General features: G+C 50.9%; 1 protein-coding gene across 1 annotated transcript in view; it reads right to left on the bottom strand.

Moving 5' to 3' along the window:
• Positions 1-2,144, bottom strand: part of LOC147736869 (uncharacterized) — a 54,664-nt gene extending 52,520 nt beyond the window's left edge. The window contains exon 1 of the mRNA XM_086953536.1: positions 2,077-2,144. The gene's annotated coding sequence lies outside the window, so the exon portion shown is untranslated. The remainder of the gene's footprint in view (positions 1-2,076) is intronic.
• Positions 2,145-24,531: the final 22,387 nt, after the last annotated feature.

The following is a 24,531-nucleotide window of genomic DNA, read 5'->3' as shown; positions in this document are numbered from 1 at the left end:
CCACTCCCAGACAGCTGAAGCACGGGGTTCCACAGGGCTCAAGTCTGAGCCCTACCTTGTTCAACCTGTATATGGAACCCCTTGCACTTATAGTTGAGTCCTTCGGTGTTAATATTATAACTTACGCCGATGATACGCAACTAGTGATTACACTCAGTCAAGATGGAGAAGAGACAGCTATCAACTTTTCAGCTTGTCTCTCAGCTGTAGCGAGATGGATGAACAATAACTGTTTGCGTCTGAATGGAGACAAAACTGAGGTGTTGCTCATTGGTAAGGCTCCTTCAGCGTGGTCATCAGACTGGTGGCCAGCAGAACTTGGTCAGACCCCTGTTCCTACGGATTCAGCCAAGAATTTGGGAATGATACTAGATACCAAACTCTCGTATGTGAAGCATATTGAAAAGGTTACTGGTAAATGTTACGCAGTTCTCAAAATCCTGCGTAAGGTCCTGGACCTAGTACCGATGAGTACAAGGAAATCCCTTGTCCATGCCTTAGTCACCCCACATCTTGACTATGGCAATGCCCTACTTATAGGGCTGAGCCAAAAAGGTCTGAAACAACTACAAAGAGTCCAGAATATGGCTGCCCGCCTAGTTCTCAACCTCCCACGCAGAGCTTCAGGAAAGGATGCATTATCCAAATTGCACTGGCTTCCTATAAAGGAGCGTATACTTTTCAAGGCCATGTGCATTTCCCATCGAATTGCACAAGGGAAAGGACCCCCTTATCTGAACAAGCTCCTCAGCATCCACCGCCCAAAACGTCACTTAAGATCACTGGGCAGTATGCTGTTTTCAGTTCCTCGCATTTTTAAAGCCAAAATGGGCGGCCGTTCATTTTGTTATTTAGCGGCCTCCTATTGGAATAAACTACCCCTTGAATTGCGGATGGAACCCTCCGAGAGGAGATTCCGCTTGAAACTTAAGACGCATCTCTTCCCTAAAGACTAGCGGTCTGTGTCTGGTTAGAGATTCTATTGATCTGGATGGTCTGATGGTTTAATGATGGGGTTCTATAGCGCGGGGACACACTGTTCAGTGTAACCAGGCGCTCAATAAATGGTTTTATTATTATTATTATTATTATTTAACATCTAACAAAAGTTCAAGAATCAGCAACTAGAAATTTGGCTCTAGTGAAAGAACGTTGCGACTAAGAAGAGGAGACCAGGGCAAATTTGCAGGAGAGAGATATGGTGAGGTTGAGCACTAAGAATCTGAGGCTCAGAGGAAATAGAAAATGTCAGCCCTGTTTTGTAGGTCCATACTCAGTAGATCAGTAAATAAATCCCCTGACTAACAGGCTAAAACTCCCTTCGCAGGTCAAAATACAGCCCGTCTTTAATGTGTCTCTGTTTAAAAGGTGTCACCATATTTTATGGAAACACAACCTCCAAAAGCATTGTTGATTGAAGGCAAGGAAGAATATGAGGTTAAAAAGGATTCTATATTCAAAAATGGTTAGAGAGAAGACATTATTTGATCAATTGGAAAAGCTATGGACTAGAGGAAAGATCTTGGGAGGAGAGATCTGACGTTCATGCTCCTAGATTGATACGAGCCTTTCATCATCAGTATCCTCACAAACCCAAGCCAGGAGGAGTGGCCTTGCAGAGGGTTACTGTCAAGGCTCCGCGTCCGACTGCCTGTGCGGCAGACTGTGTAGCCGTAATCTGTTGCAGTCGGATCGGGGGACACAGATTGAGCTATGCTTTGTCTGATTTGAACGCGCCCCCTGCAGTGATCAGAGAGATCACTGCAGGCGCGCGTTAAGACTCAAAAGTTGCCGGTCACAGCCTTTAAAGGCGCGAGAACAGCCGCTCAGCAGTGAAGTGCATTGGCAGCGTTCGAAGCTGCGCACTTCAACAACGGTTTGAGAGAGAAGGAGAGCTCAGGAATGTTCTTAGGTAGTCAGGGTTTAGTGCAGCTCAAGTTCATTTGTAGAATCAGTTTAGGGTAGCTAGCGTCTCATGTGGGACGATGAGCTAGATAGGATATTAATATATTTATTAAATAGGAGTAGAATGTAAATATTGGAGAAATTTGTTCATAGCAAATCAGTTACACTCACCTGTTCACCTCACGGAGGTCTGCATCAAGGAGTAGAATCCAGTCTTTATAACCGCAAGTATCTGAAAGAAAAAAGATACAGTTTTAGATATAAGAAATATTTGAAGACTGTCTGATAATTTCAATTTGGAGCATGGTCCCGGATACCGCTGAAGTTATAAGTTAAAGGTACAAAAAGACTCATTGAAGAGAGGCTAAGCCTTAACAAAGGTGGTATAAGTGAATGTATTCAATAAGAGAGTAAAATAGTGTAAAAGAATAAGTTAGAGAAGCTTATTAATTTGATGTTATTTAATTGCAGTTCGCATAGAAGTGTTACTCCAGATTAGCAACAGTGGGTGCCGGGCAATGCAGAAGTGAACCCAGAAGCAAGGCAGCCTCTTCTCTGTCCCCTTTCCCTTCGGGGTTCATGCGAGAGCTTGTAACTACAAGACTTGTGTGGAGGTCTGCAGGGTGAAAAGAGAACTCACATCATTCTGCTACTGTGAGTGAACTGAGGACAGTGAGTGTACAAGTAGGGCCTTGACAGAAGTGGACGTCAAATACTTCTCAACCCTGTTGTCACAAGGCCTGTCTGAGTGGGCATTAGAAGCTGGAAGACTGCCCTTGAATCAGAACCAAGGGATCCTATCCAATCTGATGGCCGTGTGTCTGATCACGAAGAGTGTAAGACGCCGCTGCACATGTGCTCTGTGGATTTCAAGGCGGCATTTGACCTCGTACCACGTGACAAATGTAGGGAAAGTCATGGAGGAGCATCCTGCAAAAGCTTTTGAGGGCAAAACGGTTGACCCAAAGGTATCGGGTATCAGAGCGCTTTACATAGCACCAGTTGCGTTACATGAGGACACATTCATTTTTTTGTTAGGCACAGGAAGATTACGTGATTTGCCCTGCATCACAGGATGTTTCGCATCCCTGCTGAGACTCGAACCCGGTTCCCTAGATTCAAGGTCGACCGCCCTAGCCATTGGGCCAACTCCTCTCCCCTTGTGTGGGCAGTCCATGTTGGTGCTGTCATGTGTCTCCGACAGGTACATACCTAGTCTTGACTTGGAATTCCCGCTGCAGTGTAGGAACAGAGCTGTGACCTTTATGGGTATGAGAGATGTGCCATAATGGGCAGAGCAGCCAACTTTGGAACTGGGGGAATCAGGCTTAAGTCCCAGCTTCGGCTCAACATCATGTGATTCTAGGTAAATCTCTGTGCCTAAAAAATGTGACATGTTATCTGGCGCTCATGTAGAGTTATATAAATCTGCAAAAAAATAAAGGTTTGCAGAACTATAGGAAGATGGTGAAGGAGAATTATGGGTCTGTGAGTCCCCTCAAGCACAAGACATACAACACTTCTCAATATGCTGCCTCAGCTTCTGTTCTGTGTATGTTTATTGACATTCCAATACTGCTGACACACATGTGCTTTCGACAGCCAATAAAGTTAATGTAAACAATGGAGTGTAAGTTGTCGACACCCTAAGGGTGCCTCACCACAGGGTTTGGGTGGGCAGGCGGCACTGCCACTGTCGGATGTGTGTGCTCATTTTTGGTGATTTTCTGCTGTCCCGCTGCCACTTGTGGAGTTGGACAGACAGCAGTAAATATTAGACTGAATACAGTCTTCTCACCCTCGTCCCAGACTCTCACATGCACAAAGTGGATCTGTTATTGCTTGTTGAGGAGGGAGAGTGCACGGATCTGTACTCCCACGCGCTGTGCTTGTGTAACAAGGCCTAGGTACTCCAATGGCAGAACCCAATTTGCAACAGCAGCTGATGAAACCAGACCTTATGCATTTACTAGAGCTCAGTGGTTTCCATGCGTCTGTCTGGGGTGAAAGGGGTCCAGGACCGGTGTCAAGGCTCCCCGGCTGGGGGCTCCCCGGGAGCACGGGTGCACATCACAGGAGGAGCTCGGGTTGCGCGTGCTGCCGACAGCACACGTGCTACAGGAGACACTGCATGCACAGTAGCAAAGCATGGGAGACTTTGTACTCAATGATGGGAAGTGAATTACTTGCACTCCTAGTCAGGGTGGCAAGGGAAGGGCCCCGCGCTAATAAAAAGAAGGGCGTGTGGCAGCCATGCTGAAACTAGCTCAGCACTTGCGGGGACAATTGCTGCTGCTGTGCAACCACATGAAAGCTTGTTGTGTTTGCAGGCGATCCATAGACATTGAAGAAGGACAAGAGAAACAAGCTGGGTAGGCCATGTTGGCCGAGAACAACAATGGCGGCCATCTTGAAAGAGAAACATTAGTAAGGAAATTACTATACTAGAAACAAGGTTTACAAATCTTTGCTGTTTATTTTAGCTGCTTAACCGCGGCAGCTATTCCGTCGCGGTGCGGCGGTTTAGTGTAGTGGGCGGGTCCGAGACGGCCAACGGACGTGCCCAGCACTACGGAGGTAGTGGGCGCGACCACCGTTGGCCATCAGAAGCAGCGACAGGTTTACAAAGCGCGAGACTTGGTTGCCTCGAACTACAAACTGTGTATTCAGAAAAACATTAACCTCCTAAATGAGTAGCCTGCTACCATAAACGGCTAAGAATGGAATATACTGGTGAGAACAACAAAGCAGCATGAAAGCAGAGGGTATAAACAAGCGGGCCGTGTAGGAAATAAGAAAGGACCATGGCATGGGAATCCGCCACCAGGCTGAACAAGGGAGAAATGGAGTGGCTGCAATGAATCATGCTCAATAAACAATGGGGTGACCCTGTGTCACTTAGAACCCGGGTATAGTCTTGCAAAAAGTACAATGGTTCTGTCCGGTGTAACCAAAATATTTCTTATAAATACAATTCAATTTAGGAACAAAGTATTTTATGCACAGGTTAAATGTGAAAACATTTTCTGGAACACACAATAAAAGCACAGAATCAGGGTTTCAAGGTATTGGGATATTTTATATAAATTGCATCATTTATATATACCCACATATAATACATTTCATATACACGGCTGCCAACAAGGTGAAAGTCAAGGTTGAGTTGTGATCAAGTGACATACTGTGCTCAGTGACATGTCTGGATGCGTGATATGTACAAGGTGATTAAGATATCTACAAGTAGTGGAAGAGGCCAGGGTAAACAAAAATACTAAACAAGCATTGGCATAGCCAATAGGTCTCGCCTTTGGGACCGTATAAGTGTTTAGCCATGCAATATAGATGTAGTTGCACCAAGGATATTGTGCTGAATAACAAAACACTTATAAGGCCCCCAAGGCGAGACCTATTGGCTATGCCAATACTTGTTCTCTGACTACTCTCTCACTCTAGAACATTCCTATAGAAAAGCACAAGCAATAACTCAAAATGACATGGACTCATTGGAAGAAATGCCAATCCAATGCACCATTAAAGCTGCGGCTTGACGAATGTTACATCAAAAAGGACTTCAAGAATATGATCCCTCTGGATTTTACCTCCCCTAAATGTAGAAGTTTGTAGCTGAAAAGAACTCACTATCACCAAAGATGTGGCTTAGCCATGTACCCACCTAAGAAAAAGCTTTAAGAGTTTGTATTATACACATCCTCATTGGTGTTGTAAACCTAAGTAGCTGAATAACGGAGGATCACAATCAAAAGCATTTTTGGTGGACGATTTGATGGACTGCTATAAAAATCTGTATCAGATGTTCTAAATACAAAAAGGGGAATGAGCACACAACACATGAAGGACTGTCAGATTGTCCTAGTACCAGTAAGGCTTTGTAATGCTATCTTTCTGGATTTCATGCAGATATTTGGTTTGTCAAAGGGTACACCACTATCTTAGTGATTGTAGAATACCTAATAAATTATTGTGTTGTCAGGGTAATCTCAACTGACCTACTGCTAGCCAAACTCTTTTTGAGCAATGTGTCTCTTTCTAGACTTTCAGAAGGGTGCACCGGATTTTCATAAAAAAATGTTGAAGGATCTAATGCATTTGAGTGTTTTCCAATAGATTGGTATAGCAGCTGTAATGGGAGTGTTGTCAAACAGAATCTATTTCTAGTGTAAATGATACATCGTGATAAGGACATTCCTTTGGTGGGTTAAGGGATTAGGTACAGCCCCTTGTCAGAAGGGAATAGGATTCAGGAGGGGATCCCAACAACCCCTTCTGGAGCCATAGGGACTGTATGCGTTCAGAGTAACAACACGTCTAGAGTGCATGTCTGACTGAGAAGGGGGGCCCAGAGGGAGAGAATGAACTGTACGAAAGGATTGTTTGCAGGTCATGAGGAGATTCAACATCTGATTGGCTGGGGCGTGCGATATGAAGATTGAATGCGAGTGATCATATGATTGGGTCAATGTTTGGTTGCGGTGTGCTACTAGTGTGTTGAGGCCTGAGGTTCAAGGAAGCCTATAGGTGACTTGTCAGTGACTAGCGATGCAAGAACAAAGTGCGAGTCAGTCTGTACTCGGATTGCATGTCATATAATATGGATTACTAGTTATTTAGCCGACGAAACAAACCAAACCATATCTTCTCTGGGTGCCAATAACAACAGTCCTCATTTTATCACCTTTAATTTTTTTTTTTAAATATATTTTTATTGCAGAGTTACAATCCACAGGATACAATTAAACAGCCAGTGCACTTGTGGGCTCCCCCCGTCCAATGATAGTTCACAGTTGTACACAGCCATTCAGCCCGCATCCCGGAGGCCGGGCGGCATATCACATCGCTCAAAAGGAACACATCACAGTGCACGTCCCATTGGGACCCTGGCGGAAGATCGTTTTGTGTATCTGCATTTACCCCCCCACCCACAACAACAGTCCCAACAGCCATCTCCGTGATAATCAACGATGTCGCCCTTACAGGGCCTGCCCTAAACGATATGGGCCTGCGCACCTGGCCGTTCCATCCAGTCAGTCTGCCCTCCACTCAGTGCCACCGTCCCAGTAGGTCCAAGGCCCTAACAAGCAACCCTCCAATGGCTTCCGGCCCTCCCCAAACCCCCTATAACCAACCCCCCCAACACCCCCCCTCCCCTGGCAACTGCTAAGGTGTGTGCTTCGCCCTATCGAATTGGATGGGTCCACTACAGTGCGTAGTACCATACTTCTGTGTTCGCCCCGCGGCGTCCAGCGGCTTAGTTCTCGCCTTCCTCATCCTCAACCAAAGAATCACGCAAAGCCTGTACCACTAACTCCCATGCTCGCGCCGCATCCAGTACCTTCTCATTCCCCAACTTTACTGCTTGCTTCATCCGGAGCACACTCTCACAGTCAGACCACCGCAGCAACTCATTCTTCCATCTACGCAGTGAGGGACCTCCCCTGGACTTCCAGTGCCACGATATTTCCCTCTGTGCCAATATCAGACCCAGGTCTATGAATTTACTTGTCACCTTGGTGTGCTTAGTATGCGGGAACCAGAGCAATAGGCACACTGCCATGTCAAAGTCTACCTCCCTGTCAGTCACTTCATTCAGGAGTTCCCCTACCTCCGCCCAATAGGTCCCCAGTTGCGGGCACCCCCAAAACAAATGGTCCATGTCCGCCCCTAGGGACGAACACCGGGGGCAACAGGCATCCGGCACCCGAAAGTACCGCTGTAGTTTCTCAGGAGTTAAATAGGCCCTATGGAGCACATAGAAGAGGACCTGCTGAAAGCGCGCGTTCCTAGTGCCCTTCCACGTGCGTCCCAGGATATGGCCCCATGCCGTATCCGGAATGGGCCGGCCAACGCTCACCTCCCATTTAGCTTTGAGTCCGTGGAGTGGTTCCAGCCCTTCGTTCAGCATCCTATTATGTAGGCACGTTACAGCTTTGAATGTACCAGCCGCCATTACCACATATTGGCACGCCATAGTCGTCGCGGGTTCCGAGAGCCCCTCTCTCCAGTGCTTTTGTACGGCAGCCACAACTGCCGCATGTAGGAGAAAGCCCCCCTCAGGCAGTCCGAACTGGTCCCGGAGCACTTCGAACGGCGCCAGAGCCCCATCTATGTACAAGTCGCCTACCACCTGCAACCCCGCCTCCTCCCAATCCAACAACGGGGACCAATCTCCTCCGTGCGGCAATGCCGTCAACATCCCGATCGGGATCTCCGGGGCATAAGGCCGCGATGCCCTCGCTCTCCGAAGGCTCCTCTGCCAGCACAGCCGGAGCGTCCGCTCCTCCATGGTGAGGGCCCGTAGCTCGAGCCGCTGCTGCATGATGATGTATGACAGCACGTGGCGCTGTATCCCCCGATCCCGATCCTCCTCCGGTCCCCGGAACACCCTGGCTACGTTCTGCGTAAGGACCTGCAACTGCGCAGCCAGAAAATACAGCTCCAGGTCGGGCACGGCCATGCCCCCTTCCAGCTTGGGGCGAAGTAGCGTGCTCAGGGCTATTCTGCGGCGGCCATGCCCCCATAGAAAGCCGGTTATCATTGACCGCAGTTCCCTAAACACCCCCTGGGGAATCCAGACAGGCAGCTTCGGAAATAATAGAGGAAGCGGGGGAGCGCCACCATTTTCAACAGTGCTATCCTGCCTAGGACTGTCAGCGGGAGGGTTGACCAGAAAGACAAGCTGCCCCGCAGCGCCCGGACACAGCGGCCAACGTTACCCTCCAAAAGGTCAGCAGCCGAGTGGTAAATGCGGACACCCAAGTAGGTGATGCAAGAGGATTCCCATACCACACCCAAATCGCTGCTAGGGGCTGGCGATCCCGCTCTCAGCGGGAACACGCAAGTCTTCGCCCAATTGACCTTAAGGCCCGACAGCCGGCCGAACTCAGACAACAGATCCATCGCTCCAACCAACGCCCCCGAGGTGTCAGCTAGGTACAGGAGCAAGTCATCCGCATAGAGCGATATATAATGCCACTGCCCATCACTCACTATCCCCGCGTATCGGTCGCCTGACCTCGCATGGACCGCCAAGGGTTCCATCGCCAGGGCAAACAACAGAGGGGAGAGAGAGCATCCCTGTCGTGTTCCCCTGCCCACCGGGTACGCTGCAGACACCATGCCGCCCAATCGTACCCTCGCCGTCGCCGAGGTATATAAGACCCTCGTCCACCTTCGAAACCCGCCGCCCATGCCAAACCTCTCCAGCACTCCATCCAGGAAAGGCCATTCCAAGCTATCGAAGGCCTTCTCGATGTCCACAGACAGAACCGCCGGCACTCCCTCCCCATCCAAGATGGCGTCCATTATCCCCACCAGGCGGCGGATATTCATCGCCGTGCTCCTCGTGGGTATAAACCCGGCCTGGTCCCTGTGCACCAGGCCCGTCATATGCGGGGCCAGTCTGGTGGCTAGGATGCGACTCAGGATCTTATAGTCCACCGTCAGCATGGATAGCGGGCGATAAGACCTCACGTCCGCGGCATCCCGGCCAGGCTTGAGGAGCGGTACTATCAAGGCCTCCCGCATGGAGCCAGGCAATGCCCCCTTCTCGAAGGCTTCCGTATACACCACCAGCAGCCTGGGCGCCAGAATGTCCACATAGTGTTGATAGAACTCGATTGGCAGTCCATCCACCCCGGGTGTCTTGTTACGGGCCATATGTTTAATGGCCACCCGAATTTCCGTAAGCGTGATCGGGCTACCCAGTTCCTTCGCATCCTCCTCGTCCAGGACCGGAAGCGGCCTCTCCCCCAGGTACTCCGCGATGTCCCGGACCCCCACCCCCAGCTGACTCCGGTACAGTTCCTCATAATATCCCCTGAAGCGGTCCAATATAGCTGCCTGGGAGTACACCACCTCTCCCTGCGCATTATTAATGCTGAGGATCGGGCAGCCCCTAAGTTCCGGGTTAGCTAGTCTGGCCAAGAGGGTGCCCACCTTGTCCCTTTCTGCGTGTGCCCTGATAATGTACTGCCTATAGTCGTAACATCGCAAACGTTCCGTCTCCGCGGCTACCACTTCCTTCGCCTCCAACAACTGGGCCTGTAGACCTGGCCTATTTGGCCTGCGGCGCTCCAAGTCCCTCAAAGCCTCCTCCGCTTTCATTAGGTCATTCAGCACAGTCGTACGAGCATTCGAGAACCTACCCAAACACACCCCTCTCACCACCACTTTCATTGCATCCCATTCAGTAGATCTACTCGCAGCCGTGCCTTCATTCCCACCGAAATAACTATCAATGCCTTGCCGGACCGCATCGTCAAACACAGAATCCTCCAGCGTCTCCGGCCGAAGCCGCCATGTTGGCATTACTGAGCGCTCCCTCTGCCACTGAATATGCACCAATAGGGGGTTATGATCGGATATAGTCCTAGCCAGGTACTCCGCATGGGTAATCAACGGGGCTAGGGATCCCCCGCAAAGCACCGAATCGATCCTGACATGTAGATCATGGAGAGCGGAATAAAAGGAATAATCCCTGGTTCCCCTGTGCCTCTCCCGCCAGACATCCAGCAACCCCCATCGTTCTTGCCAGTCCTTCCTGTGCGCGGCCAGCCTGCGCACAGGAGAGTCTACTAGGGGGGGATGGGACCTATCCAGGGCAACATCAGTAATCGAGTTGAAGTCCCCCCCTAGCACTATCGGACCCGCCAGGAAAGAGGCCAAGGACCCCGAGAGGCCATCAAAGTATCGGCCTTGGTCAGTGTTCGGTGCATAAACACAACAGAAAACCACATCCCGTCCATATAACCTCCCCTCCACCGCCACAAACCTGCCATCCGGATCTACTGCCTGATTCAGCACCTGGAAGGGTACCCCCGCCCTCACCCAGATCAAGACCCCCCTGGCATACGCTGAGTAAGTGGTGCCAAAGACCTGGCCCCGCCATCTTTTCTGCAAGGCAGCGCACTCTTTTTTGGTGAGATGAGTCTCCTGGAGCATAGCAATCTGAACCCCCCTGCGTACCAGGTATGCATGTACTTTGTGACGTTTCACCATAGTCCGGTCCATGGTCCATGGCCCCCCCAATGCAGTTGCCCCCCCCCCCAAACAGCCCCAAAACTGTAACATTCCCCAAACCCCACTCCCCAGGACAGAGCACACGAACCCAATGGCCGCCCCCATCCAAACCTTGATCCAACTCCTCGCACACTTACCCTGTGGTCTCCACCACAGTCGACCTTAAGGGCCTAAGGGGGGTGAGTCGCCGCCGACCCCAGCTAGCAGAGCCCGCGTCCCGCACTTCATCCCCTCCAAAACACACAGCTCCCCCTCCCGGCAACCCGCCCCCCAGCAACAGGATAACACCCTACCATGAAGTCCCGATCTAGTCCCAGTTCTTTCTCAGCCGCAAAAAATAACCTCCGAAGTCTGTGGGGTTACTATCGGCCCTTTCTGGCTCTCCGCCTCCGAAAGTTCCTCTCCTGTCCGGCTGCCTTCCCCTCCCGAGTCCGTTTCGGCCCGTTCACTGTTCTGTTGCGACCCTGTAATGGCCGCCGTCGCTGCAAGTGCATCCCTCTTCTCCGCCGCCATTTGAGCCTCCCGTTTCTCCCGCTGGCGCCTTTTGCGGGATCTGATGCGTTGTGACTGCGGCACCCGGGGCTGCTTGGGTTGGTCTCGCCGACTTTGGTGTGATCTGTCCGTCCCCGCTCTGTACGACTCAAGCCATTGCCAAACTTCGTCCGGAGTCTGGAAAAAGTGCGTGGTGCCATCCATGATAATCCGCAGCTTGGCCGGGTAGAGCAAGGAATACTGGATGCCTTCCTCCCTGAGCTCCTTCTTCACAGCAAGGAACGATGCCCTGTCCTTCTGGACCGCCTGCGTATAGTCCGGGAAGATCGTTACCTTGCTGTTCTCCACCTCATAAGGGCCCGACATCCTGGCCCGCTGGATGAGGAGATCTCGGTCCTTGTAGTGGAGGAGCCGCACCACCATCGGTCGGGGGGGGCGGCCAAGCCCCGGCGGGCGAGCGGGCACCCGGTGGGCTCGCTCCAGAGTGAAAAATGGAGTAAGCCCCTCCGGCGCCACCACAGTGCGGAACCAGTTCTCCATGTAGGCCACCGCATCCTCCCCCTCAATCCGTTCCGGCAGGCCTACGACCCGCACGTTGTTCCGCCTATTGCGGCCTTCGGCATCCTCCGCCCTCCGCTCCAGTGTGCCCAGTCGGGCCAAAATGTCCGTGATCCTGTGCTCCGCTGTCACCACCGATGGCTTCAGGTCCAGCAACAGTTGGTCATGATCCTTGACCCGATCCGCCAGCTTCGCGTGATCCGCGCGTAGCAGCCCCAGGCCCGTGGCCACTTGGGCAATGCCTCCTTAGTGGAGGTGATCGCCTCAAGGATGGCATCCAGACGCCGGTTCAGCCGCTGTTCCTGGTCAAGCTCCGTGGAGGGACTCTCACTCAGCCGAGTCGATGTCGCCGAGTCCCCCTCGCGGCTCCCGGGCATCGGCCCTCCTATCGCCGCCATGTCAGGGCGCTGCGTCACAAGTCCGGATACCCGTTCTGCGGGTGCGCCCGTGGGTCCGTGCCGGCCACCGGGCACCGGGCAGTGCTATGTCCCCGACGACGTTCACAGGAGCAATGGCCAGGCGGACGAGCTCCGTTCCGTCACCCCCTTGGCCTGCGGGGGGAAGTACGAGTCTTAGGGGGGTGGCCGACGAGGGCCCCCGATCGTCTGGGTGGATCGGGTCAGCGTCCCCTGGTCTCAGGGCATCGCCCCCCCAATCCTAATGCGTCGGGCAGCCGGGTGCAGGGTCCCTTGCTGCTTGGCGACAACCGGGCTCAGGGCTGAAGTCCGGGACCGTCCGACCTCCTCGCCGCCATTTTCTTCACACCCTGGGCTACACCTCGGCCGCCTCCTCTCTCGATCTCCTCGGGGCCAGCAGTCCCCCAGCGACTCTCCGATTACGCCCAGCTGTCCCCTTACACTTCAGAGGGCAGGAGCGTCGTCTCCGGGTCGCCTAGGGTCCCAAAAAACAGGAGAATTAGCGGGATTCCGCGCGGAGCTGCGAGCTCACGCCGCCATCCCGATCGGCGTCCAAGCCACGCCCCCCCTCATTTTATCACCTTTAACCGAATTAGAGCAAGAGAAGAGTGAACCAGTCAAGACTCAAACTTGTGACCTTCAGACATGTCTGTGCATTGGCTGCCCTAGTCGGCTGAGGTACTTCACTTACTACACACCGCTATGTCCTTGCATCAAAGTTTGTGAAACACAACACATGAGTGATACACTCAATCGCTTTAGAACATAGCTAAAGCAACATGCATCTCAGCAATCCAGAAAAGTCCAGTTTCTAACTGTATGTGTGATCTTAGACACCGAGTGATCAGTATGTGGGTGCTGATGTTTTGTGGGACTTTCCCTTTACTTATTTACTCACCCAACTTTTCACATTATGAGCCGAGCCTTTTTCTGCAGAGTTGCAGGCAGAAGAGGCCCATCAAGAACTTCACCTTGCTGTAGTTCCTAAAGCAAGGGGTGGGGTGGGGTGGGTTCACTATGCCCCTGCATACAGGCAGTCTGAAAACGTAGAAGTCATGAGTCATGCATGATGCACAGTGCCAGGATGTGAGGTGACTGTGACATGGTGTTGTTTCCAGGGCTTTAAGTGGTGTAAAAAACTGGTGGGTCTCTTCAAAGGGGGTGTTTGATGTAATTAAGAGCGTGGTTTAAAACACCCAGGCTAAAAATCTGCGCTTAGCATAGTGTTTCGCGTGACTGGTATTGTTATTTCTGTCATTGCATCCTCCAGATATACAATACAGCAAGTATCATTACACCAACAACAAGCCAGGACTATTGGCTTCGTCAATGTTTGCCAGTTCCTTAAAATAAACAAGCACTGGCGTTGCCAATAGGTCTCGCATTAATTAAGTTTGAGCTATTGGCATTGCTAAATATTGCAACACCAATTGCAACAAAAGTCTATAAATTGTAGGCCAAAAAATATTTGTATTTATTTTTGTAGCAATTGTGCCGTGCTGCGCTTTAGATGAATATGTTTAAAAGTAAAGAGTGCCATGCTGCGATTGCTACAATAGTTAATTGTGGATGCGTTAACAATTGATGTGTGCACTGATGGCTGGTGGTGTGTGTGCCTGGTGGAAGTGTGCACTGACGGCTGGTCACCTTGTGCTGTATGGCCTGCATGTGTTATGACTTATACCCGCATCCGTTACTACACACGCCTACAGAATGGCGCTGTTGCCTATGTTTTTTTTTATTGACCAATCTAAGATGGGAATTACTAAGATCCTAAATTTCAATAATGCAAAAAATAAAAACTTAAGAGAATGAAAGCACCTTTCTTGTGGCAGAGCACATGGTAGCAAATGACAGCTGCCAAGCAAGACCTCAAAAAAATCTGCAATGTCCACAATCAGTAAGAGAGCAATGGGGAGTGCGGAATAAAAAACAAGCAGTGCTGTCAGCTCCAGCTGCCATTAAGTCCACCGCATCCCACGTAGATGCAGCCATATTTGAGAGGGAGAGAGGGAGAGAGGTAGAGGGAGAGAGGCAGAGAGGTAGAGGGAGAGAGGTAGAGGGAGAGAGGGAGAGGGAGAGAGGTAGAGGGAGGGAGAGAGGGAGAGGGAGAGAGGGAGAGGGAGAGAGGTAGAGAGAGAGAGGTGGAGGGAGAGCAGTGGAGGGAGAGCAGTGGAGGGAGAGCGGTGGAGGGAGAGAGGTGGAGGGAGAGAGGTGAAGGTAGAGAGGTGGAGGGAGAGAGGTGGAGTGAGAGGTAGAGAGGTAGGGAGGTAGAGAGATGGAGGTAGAGAGGTGGAGGTAGAGAGGTGGAGAGAGAGGTAGAGAGGTGTAGAGAGGTAGGGAGGTAGAGAGATGGAGGTAGGGAGGTAGAGAGATGGAGGTAGAGAGGTGCAGAGAGGTAGGGAGGTAGCGAGATGGAGGTAGAGAGGTGAAGTCAGAGAGAGGTAGATAGAGAGAGGTGTAGAGGTAGGTGTAGAGAGGTAGAGGGAGAGAGAGAGGTAGAGGGAGAGAGGTAGAGGGAGAGAAGGAGAGGGGGAGAGGTAGAGAGAGGTAGAGAGGGAGAGGTGGAGGGAGAGAGGTGGAGGGAGAGAGGTGGAGGGAGAGCGGTGGAGGGAGAGAGGTGAAGGTGGAGAGGTGGAGGTAGAGAGGTGGAGGTAGAGGGAGGTGTAGAGGTAGGTGTAGAGAGGTAGAGAGAGAGAGAGGTGGAGGGAGAGAGGTGGAGGGAGAGAGGTGGAGGGAGAGAGGTGGAGGGAGAGAGGTGGAGAGAGAGGTAGAGAGGTGGAGGTAGAGAGGTGGAGGTAGAGAGGTGGAGGTAGAGAGGTGGAGGTGGAGGTAGAGAGGTGGAGAGGTGGAGGTAGAGAGGTGGAGGTAGAGAGGTGGAGGTAGAGAGGTGGAGGTAGAGAGGTGGAGAGGTGGAGGTAGAGAGGTGGAGGTAGAGGTAGGTGTAGAGAGGTAGAGAGAGAGAGAGGTGGAGGTAGAGAGGTGGAGGTAGAGAGGTGGAGGTAGAGAGGTGGGAGTAGAGAGGTGGAGGTAGAGAGGTGGAGGTACAGAGGTGGAGGTAGAGAGGTGGAGGTAGAGAGGTGGAGGTAGAGAGGTGGAGAGGTGGAGGTAGAGAGGTGGAGGGAGAGAGGTGGAGGGAGAGAGGTGGAGGGAGAGAGGTGGAGGGAGAGAGGTGGAGGGAGAGCGGTGGAGGTAGAGAGGTGAAGGTAGAGAGGTGGAGAGGTGGAGGTAGAGAGGTGGAGGTAGAGAGGTGGAGGTAGAGAGGTGGAGGTAGAGAGGTGGAGAGGTGGAGGTAGGTGTAGAGAGGTAGAGAGAGAGAGAGGTGGAGGTAGAGAGGTGGAGGTAGAGAGGTGGAGGGAGAGGAGTGGAGGGAGAGAAGTGGAGGGAGAGAAGTGGAGGGAGAGAGGTGGAGGTAGAGAGGTGGAGAGAGAGGTAGAGAGGTGTAGAGAGGTAGGGAGGTAGAGAGATGGAGGTAGAGAGGTGGAGTCAGAGAGAGGTAGATAGAGAGAGGTGTAGAGGTAGGTGTAGAGAGGTAGAGAGAGAGAGAGAGAGAGAGAGAGAGTTAGAGAGTGAGGTAGAGAGAGAGGTAGAGAAAGAGGTAGAGACTAGAGAGAGGTAGAGAGAGAGAGTGAGAGAGATAGAGAGAGAGGTAGCGAGAGAGGCAGAGAGAGAGCTGTGGCAGCTGGGTAGAGTCTGCGTGTCTTAAAGCTTGTGTACGGTATTAATGCAGCATGAAGGTAGGGGAAAAAGACAACAGAGTAGATGCATACATGGTCAAAGGCAAAGAAATAGTCAACAGATGGGTGTTGTGTGACCTTTGACTGTGGGTGCTGTTACCTGTCCCATGAATCCTGTAAACAATCGGGTGTAATTTGCTGAGTCCAAAACAACTCAGTCCCCCCAGACAAACTCTATGGATGTAGGGGTGGAAGTAAAAAAAATAGTCACAGCGAGTCGGACCAGAGCTGAGCCAGGGGCCTTCCTGGGCTCTAAGAGCGTGTGCACGAGCCCAGCCCGAAACATGTTTGGCATGTATATCATGTAAAAACGAAACGAACTCTCTTCTAAATTCAAACAACTACATTTATTTAAAATGCAGATGTTCACCCTGGTACAACAGTTCTAAATCTTTGCAGTGTTCTGGGCATTTCTTTAAAGTATTTTTTTTTTTACATGATTGTGAACACATTCATGCCTCCCGCCCTGACGACTTTGCCACGAGTGCACAAAGAGTCGATGTGGGTAAGACAAAGAATGCCAGCTCAGCTTTTCACGTCTTTCAAATGACAACAAACTGAGCACGGGTGAATTTGGTCAAAGCAAATCAAGTTACTTACTGATTAGCGCTGAGAATAAGCAAACTGCGGCAGTTGGTGCTATCTTAAAAGCAAGTTATAATCAACCACCAAAGTAGCGAAGTACAACAAGCATTGGCGTTTATTAGTCAAACAAGCACATGAAAAGAAGAAAAAACAAGCATTGGAAATGCAATAGGTCTCGCATTAGAAAAGTTGGAGCTATTGGTCTTGTAAATGACAAATATTTTATTTATTTGTTGGTTTTTAAAATAGCTAAATTGATAGCTTTGTCATTTACAATGCCAATAGTTATAACTTTCGCGAATGTGACACCTATAGCATTTGGAATGCAACATGTTTTGTATTTACGTGACTTAGATGGCAGCTCTGGTCGTTAGGCCACATCTCTAGAGAGCAGGAGATTGCAGCAGGGGAGAGAAGCACAGCAATGCAATAGGTCTCGCATTAGGAAAGTTTGAGCTATTGGTATTGTAAAGGACACTTTTTTTATTTATGTGCTTGTTTTGATAATAGCGAAATTAATAGCTTTGTTATTTACAATGCCAATAGTTTTATCTTTCGCAAATGTGACGCCTATTGTAACACAATATGTGTTGTAGCACTGAGTGGTGTGAGGGTGAGGGAGGGTGAGTGGGTGTGTGAGGGGGTGAGGGTGAGTGAGGGGGTGTGAGGGTGAGGGTGTGTGAGGGGGTGAGGGAGTGTGAGGGTGAGTGAGGGTGTGTGAGGGGGGTATGAGGGGGTGAGGGTGAGGGGGTGAGGGTTAGGGGGTGTGAGGGTGACTGAGGGTGTGAGAGTGAGGGGATGTGTGTGAGGGTGAGGGGGGTGATGGTGAGAGAGGGTGAGGGTGTGTGAGGGTGTGTGAGGGTGGGTGAGGGTGTGTGAGGGTGAGGGTGTGAGGGTTGTGGGGGGGGGTGAGGGTGGGTGAGGGTTGTGAGGGTGAGAGGATGTGAGGGTGTGTGATGGTGAGGAAGTGTGAGGGTGACTGGGGGTGTGTGAGGGTGAGGGGGTGAGGGTAAGGGTGTGTGAGTGGGTGTGTGAGGGGGTGTGAAGGTGTGTGAGGGTGAGTGAGGGGGTGTGAGGGTGAGTGAGGGGGTGAGGGGTGAGGGTGACAGGGTGTGTCAGGGTGAGGGGGTGAGGGTAAGGGTGTGGGTGTCTGAGGGTGAGGGGTCTGAGGGTGAGGGGTGTGAGGGTGAGAGGGTTGTGAGGGGGGTTGAGGGTGTGAGGGTGAGTGAGGGTGTGTGAGGATGAGTGGGTGAGGGGGTGAAATGGCCTTGGTACTGTGTGAAGCAACATCTAGGTCCCTTTGGCTGTATGCCTGTATGAAAAAAATAACACCTCAAATGGCTGGGCTCCGCGGTTGCAATGGACTGTGCTTACGACACAATTCAACAAGCACTGGCAAAGGCAGTGAAGAAAGTTTGAGCTATTGGCATTGTAAATGACACTTTTTTATGTGTTGGTTTTGAAAACATACATTAATAGCATTGTCATTTACAATGCCAATAGCTTTTCCTTTCGCAAATGTGACACCTATTGCATTTGTAGTGCAATATGTGTTGAGAGTGAGTGAGTGGGAGAGTCAGTGAGTGAGTGGGAGAGTCAGTGCTCTGTGTGCTTTCATATTGCAGTGACTCAGTCATTTAGTATGGAAATGCAATTCCTGGTACAGGAATTGTGATATTAAGTTGTGTTGCATTGTGGGTTGAATGCTTTATGGCATATGTCTTGATTTTAACTTCTGGGTTCTGTAAACTAAGGCCGAGGGCAAACACATTTTCATTGTCTTTTGAGGACGTTGTTTAGTTGTAAACATTTACCATAAAATTATTGATGAGAAAACAGTGCTTGGCAGGGATGCGAGTTAGTTACTTGTCTAGTTTGCAAGGGTGTGTGGGAGTGCAGAGGGGAAAAAGGAGTATGTGTGCGTGTTAAAACGATCTATAAGGGTGGAATGTATACAATGTATTGAATCCCCTAGTGGCAGGATGAAAGAAACTTGGGGGAAAATCTACAAACTGAGGTCTACATTTGTCTGCCCATTCAATCCTCCAAGGAGGTGTCAGTGGCATTCCTCAGGAATAATGTCACCCTCCCTGCTAGCACGATATAATCAAGGCACTCGTTTTATACACTACCCGGAGCTGCAGTGTATGTATGATGTCAGGTATCCACTCCAGTAACTGAACTATAGGTCTGTAACGAGAAACTTACAACATCAATACAAGTTTAAAATAAGGAATACAAGACGGCTGAACCCTGATGGACTCCTTATGTTGAAAATGTACCAGTGGTGGCCGTTTTTGCCCACAGTGAGTAGCGTCTGTGTCCCAGCAAGGATGCCAAACCATCTTCATGCTGCCTATATGGATGTCGTTATTCCCGATAGCGTCCAAAAGAATGAAGGAAATGCACTTAGTGAGGTTTTTGCAAAGGTAGTAAAATGCATGCTGCCTACTCCCAAGATGATTTACGGAGTGCCAAAGATTGGCACGACCTTTGACCTTTTGAAGCCAGATCATACTATGGTAAGCGGCAACGTTACGCAATGATCGTAATAGATACGTATGCCTGGGCTGAGGCGCGAGATAATAGGAACACAAACTGCAGGGTAGATGAACGAAGAATAGTGCATATGTTGACTACATGCTGTGCTCCAGCTCGCAGAATAATTATGCAGACAAAAAACTAGCTTTGTGCTTCAAAGCACTGTTTCTGTCTCACATCTACGCAATCTCACACAAATGGGACAAAGCCCTGTCAGCTGCATTATGCAAAATTAACAGAAATGGATCAGGCGGTATTATCAAATAGGAAAGGTTTTGAATCCTGGTTATGGTGCAATAGGGTGCTCGGAAGAGGAGCTAAAATATGGGGCTCAGAAATACAAAGCAACACAGAAAATAATAGTTATTCTGTCAAGGGTTCAAACAAGAGAGACCATCACCCTGTCCCAGGAAGATTTAATAAATCAGTGCCCATCAGGAAATTCCCAGAGAGGAATGCATGCAATTTCAACACTGTGGCTCTGCAACAGAGCACATGAGCAAAACCTTGGTTTGGGCTCGCTCACCATGCTGTCCGCCCATCCCTGTACCTAAAATGGAATAATGGCGACATTAAGCAAAATCGTAAGCCGTATTACTCCAGCAACACTTCTGGTTTGTAGAGAGTCAGGCGGCACAGCAGAGCTGTCGGCAGAGAGGGTTCAGTTCACACCAATGCCTCACATTCCATTTTCCACAAAATAATTATTCTCACCAAGCGTAGAGCAGGGGATCAAGAGATTAAAGCCTGCTGCAGCATTCTTTCAGCACCTCGATAAAAAGTGGCTAGATGTTCAGGAAGCTTATGTTTAGTCTGATGAAATCTAGCAGGCTGTCAAGGATGTGGTATGAGGGGCGAGCGACTCGCACCTTAAGCAGATTCTTTCAAATGATGACGCACCTAAGGTCCTTTGGCAGCCACAACCTCAGACAGAGAAGGGACAGGCATAATGAAATCATCTCCTACGCAGAAATTAAGTACGAGGTTTGAATTACAGCGGTGAGATTTGGTATGCAATGATTGTGGATTCTGCCTTTGAATATATATAACAAGCAGATCAGAGAAGCAAACTGGTCCGTAATTCTATTTTGACGCTACGCTCAGAAAAGGCCTAACTAAGAGAGAGAGAGAAACAAGACGGAGGGCATTTCTGTGGGGCAGGGGGAGGAGAAATGCGACACGGCCGCACTTCACACGGCCGGCCGGCCGTGAAACTGAAAGCACGGCCGGCCGGCTGTGAAAGCCTTTGATGTTGCAGGGGGTGGAGCGGCACCAAGCTGGGCAACAGATGGCTGACAATTTGATGCTGTGCACGCGCATTTTAGGTCAATGCGCTTGCGCATTGGCCTAAAAGCACACGGGCACAGCATCAAATCGCCAGTCAGTTAAAGTCTGTTTAAAGCCCTATAGTCTCGCTTCTCTCAATGCATGCGCATTGAGAGGTCACGAGACCTAAAAAGATGCGAGCAGAGTGTGAGGGTGAGGGGGCAACCTAGGGGGCAGGATTACAAACGCCACGGGAGAGGGGAGCAATTGGAGTGCGGCGGAAGCATCAAAGGGCTGGGAATGCGTGGGGGGAAGGGGCGCAACACAGTGACAATGTCACATACTTAAGTGAAATGAAGCAGCAGTTGCATGCGGTGATAAAAAGAGAGAATGTATAGGAAGCAAAGAAGACAAAGGGATATGCAGAATCTAGCATATAGCTTCAGTTTTTAGAAATAAAGCTAAATGTTGAAAAGGTCATACCTCCCCATTAAAATGTCTGCGGTTTTGATTTGTGCATTAAATAAATTACTTCCTAATGTATTTGTTTGATGTACACGTTTCTGTATTATGGTGTATTGTTTGGGGGTTGACATCGTAAAAAATTGGTTAGGCGGAGATCAGTGGCTACTAAAAGGGATTCATTGGAGGTCCTCAGAATTCAGAAAGTTAAGCAACACTTGCATAGCGCTTCGACTTTTAAAAAGTGCTGAAAAGCTCAAATCTTTCCATAAATATATCAATATCTTTTGTTTCTGAGTTCAAATCAAGTACGAGAACAGGTGTAAAGCCGAAAGAAAAATATAGAGGGGACCATTAGAAAACGCCACACATCTCTGTAGCGTTCACACACAACGGCTAAGTCTGCAGGCGCTTTTTTCAAAGCAGCGCACAATACAGACTGGTAAGTTCAAACAAGCGTAACCCATGCATTTCTGAGAGTGTAAACTCTGCAAAAATAAACTGGAAAAACAACACCACCAGAAAGAAATGTTTTAGAGAAATACAGTCATGCTATTTTCCCAACAATCCACTTTACTATGACCTGGTTTGAACCGCAAAGAAGCACAACCTTCAACAGCGACAACAAATGCATTGGACATATGGACATATTTTGATTTCAGAAATAGTAAAAATATAAAAAGTAAAACAAAACAAAAAATCACAAAAGAAAAACATGTTTTCACTCGCACGTGGGACCTACATCTCCACAAAGCCTAATGATGCCAGGGAACACTGGGACAAAAACAAACAAAAACATATTTAATAACGTTAAAAAAAGTAGATCAGGGGGGGCGTGGCCAAGATGGCGAGCTGAACGGACGTGCTTGTCCTCGGCTCCCCGGCCCTATGCCCTGTTAGCCCCCTTCACGCTGTGGTGGCCCTCGAAAACAAGTGCATTCTGACCCCCGGGAGGTGGGCAGTAACCTCCAGCTTGGAGATCGACCGCCGGCGAGAGGAGGCGAACAAATTCGGCACGGCCGGCACGCAGGCCCGGAGTCTTGAGCGGAGACGGCCACCGGGACAGACGGCTACCGGGAACCAACGGAGGAGGGATACCTAACTACAGCATACCGCCAACTGAAAAAACGAACCCGTTTTTTGATGTTTTCCGACTGATGGATCCCCTCCCGGTCATCACCTGAAACGAACCCGTATTCAGCGCTAAATTGTGAAGTCTCTGACACACCTAATAGGGCGAAACATAGCGGATAGAATACAATCTCGCTTCTAACTCCATTGGACATTCCAGCCCTACCTACCTACTACTTTTTTGAACTTGAAAAACTCAGTGTCTCTCTCTAATCCACCTACGTGGAACAGCACTAAAACCTCCAGACTTTTCTCAACCCACATCCAGGAGTTGAGTCTAAAGCCCTGAAGAGTCGTGTTGACTCAACGGCACACGACGAAACACGTGTCGGCATATTGTGACATTCCTCAAGTCTGGATACAATAAATCTTCACCTTGCTGGGACAAGAAACACACTGAAGAATCTGCTTCTGTTTATTCATTCATACTTGTTATTGTACTCAATTGTTTAACACTTCATTGTAGTTGCGAGAGCACAGGGTCTGGGTTCAAGCGGGCCCCACGCTGTTGTATTGTCACATTGTTGTATTGTCTCTGACTTCTCAGACGGTTAAGGGTGTTTTCCGCCTGCTCTTCACGCACTACACAGTAACCATTTTATGAACCACACACAGTAACGTAGAAATTGAGGCAGTGCGCCCTTGTTATCTGAACTTCTAAAAAATCCCCGGACACATTGGCGGAGACAGCGAGGGGCCAGGCGCGAGACGAAGGACGCGTCGCTCAGCCTGGGCGGGGGCTTTGAGCTCCGCGCCTGTTGAGGGGCGCCAGTGGCGGTAGGGAGCAGTCTCCGCCCGGCTCCCAATCAGCGTACTGTCCAGGGCGAGGCCCCGGCTTTGGGCCTGGTGGCAGCAGCGGGGCCCAGCAGACTGGAGTGGCAGCGGTGAGACCAGCGTGGTGGGTGACCGATGGACGCAGCGGAAGCCTAGAGCAACAGGAGGCTCTCCGTGCGACACCCCCGCCCCCCCACAGCACCGTGGACTGGCCTAAACGGAACACTCGAAGGTAAGCCCGCGCGTCCCTGGGGCCACGCAGCGCCGGATTAAGGACACTGGACAGGCGGCAGGGGGCTCCGGGGGGTGCGGGTGAGACCACGTATAGGGGCCGAAGGGCTGGACACTGAGCCGGCGGCCCGGAGGAGCAGCACCGGAGTCTGGGCGGTTGGGCCTCCTGACCACGTGGTTACCCGGCCTCGGAGTGGAGGCAATCTGAGGAAGCGGAACGGAGGGCCAGATTCGTGCGGCGCCAACGGGGTGAACTGGGGCCTGTGGCACCAGTGGGAAGAGGCAGGCCCCCCCGCCGGAGCACTGAAGGTGGGGTGGGCCCAGCGACAGTTGGAACGGTGCCCCCCGCACCCGGCTTACTGGAGAGTCCTGGGGGTGCCAAGAGACCCCGGCGGCAGAGCAGACCGGGCCGCTGATCTCGGGGGGCAGAGTAATCGAGTCCCCGGTTGGAAGTGTGCAAGAGAGAGGAGTACGTGAGGGCAAGACCCGGGGAGCCCGGCGGAGAGGAGTGGCACAGAGGACTTGGTGGGGGAGGATTGAAGGCCGCAGGGGCTCTGCTGGTGAGCCCGCGCCGGACGCGTGTGGACGGGAGTAGGCTTCTCCCCCGGAGCTGACTGAGTTACGAACCTGCGACGGGAGGAGGTATGGCCAGTTCGAGTCGCAGAACCAACCGCACCATCACAGACATGCTCGCGAAACCCACCACCAAGGGAGGGAAGGCGCAGACGACCCCTCTACCCCAGCAGCCACAAGCTTGCAGCAGCAGGAGGAGCAGGAGGCTCCCATCACGCGCACCTTCCTAGAGACGCTATTTAACACCCTTAGACATGACTTCCAGGCTCTCAGGCAGGACATCGCAGGGGAACAGCAGGAGCTACGCCGTGACTTGGATGGCTTGGGGGAGAGGGTAGCGGCGGTGGAGGAGTCTGGCTATGCTCGCAGTGACGAGCTCACGCACTTGCAACAAGAGGTCCTCCGCCTTCAAGAACAACAGGTAGGCCTCCAGGCGCACGCGGAGGACCTGGAGAACCGCTCACGAAGGAATAACATTCGGGTCCGGAATGTGCCACAGGGTGCCGAGGGGAACAGTGTCACTGAATATCTACAGGCCCTCTTTCGAGCGGTGTTGGGGGAGGCAGAGGACTTTCCTGTCCGCATAGACCGTGCCCACAGGGTGGGCCTGCCGAGACGAGCACCGGCCCCGCCACCCGACATACTGGCCTACCTCCCAGATTTCCCGTTGAAGGAACGGATTCTCCAGGAGGCCCGGCGGCAGCAACCTCTGCAATTCCGGGGAGTGACTGTGGCGTTGTATCAGGACCTGTCAGCCATCACGCTGCAGAAGCGGCGCAAATTTAAACCCGTGACCACCTTTCTACGTGAGAAAGCAATACCGT

Source organism: Lissotriton vulgaris, chromosome 1_2 (assembly GCF_964263255.1).
Source record: "Lissotriton vulgaris chromosome 1_2, aLisVul1.2, whole genome shotgun sequence".
NCBI classification, from domain to species: Eukaryota; Metazoa; Chordata; class Amphibia; order Caudata; family Salamandridae; genus Lissotriton; species Lissotriton vulgaris.
The sequence above is the reverse complement of the archived record's forward strand: the minus strand, read 5'-3'. Positions and strand labels throughout refer to the sequence as shown.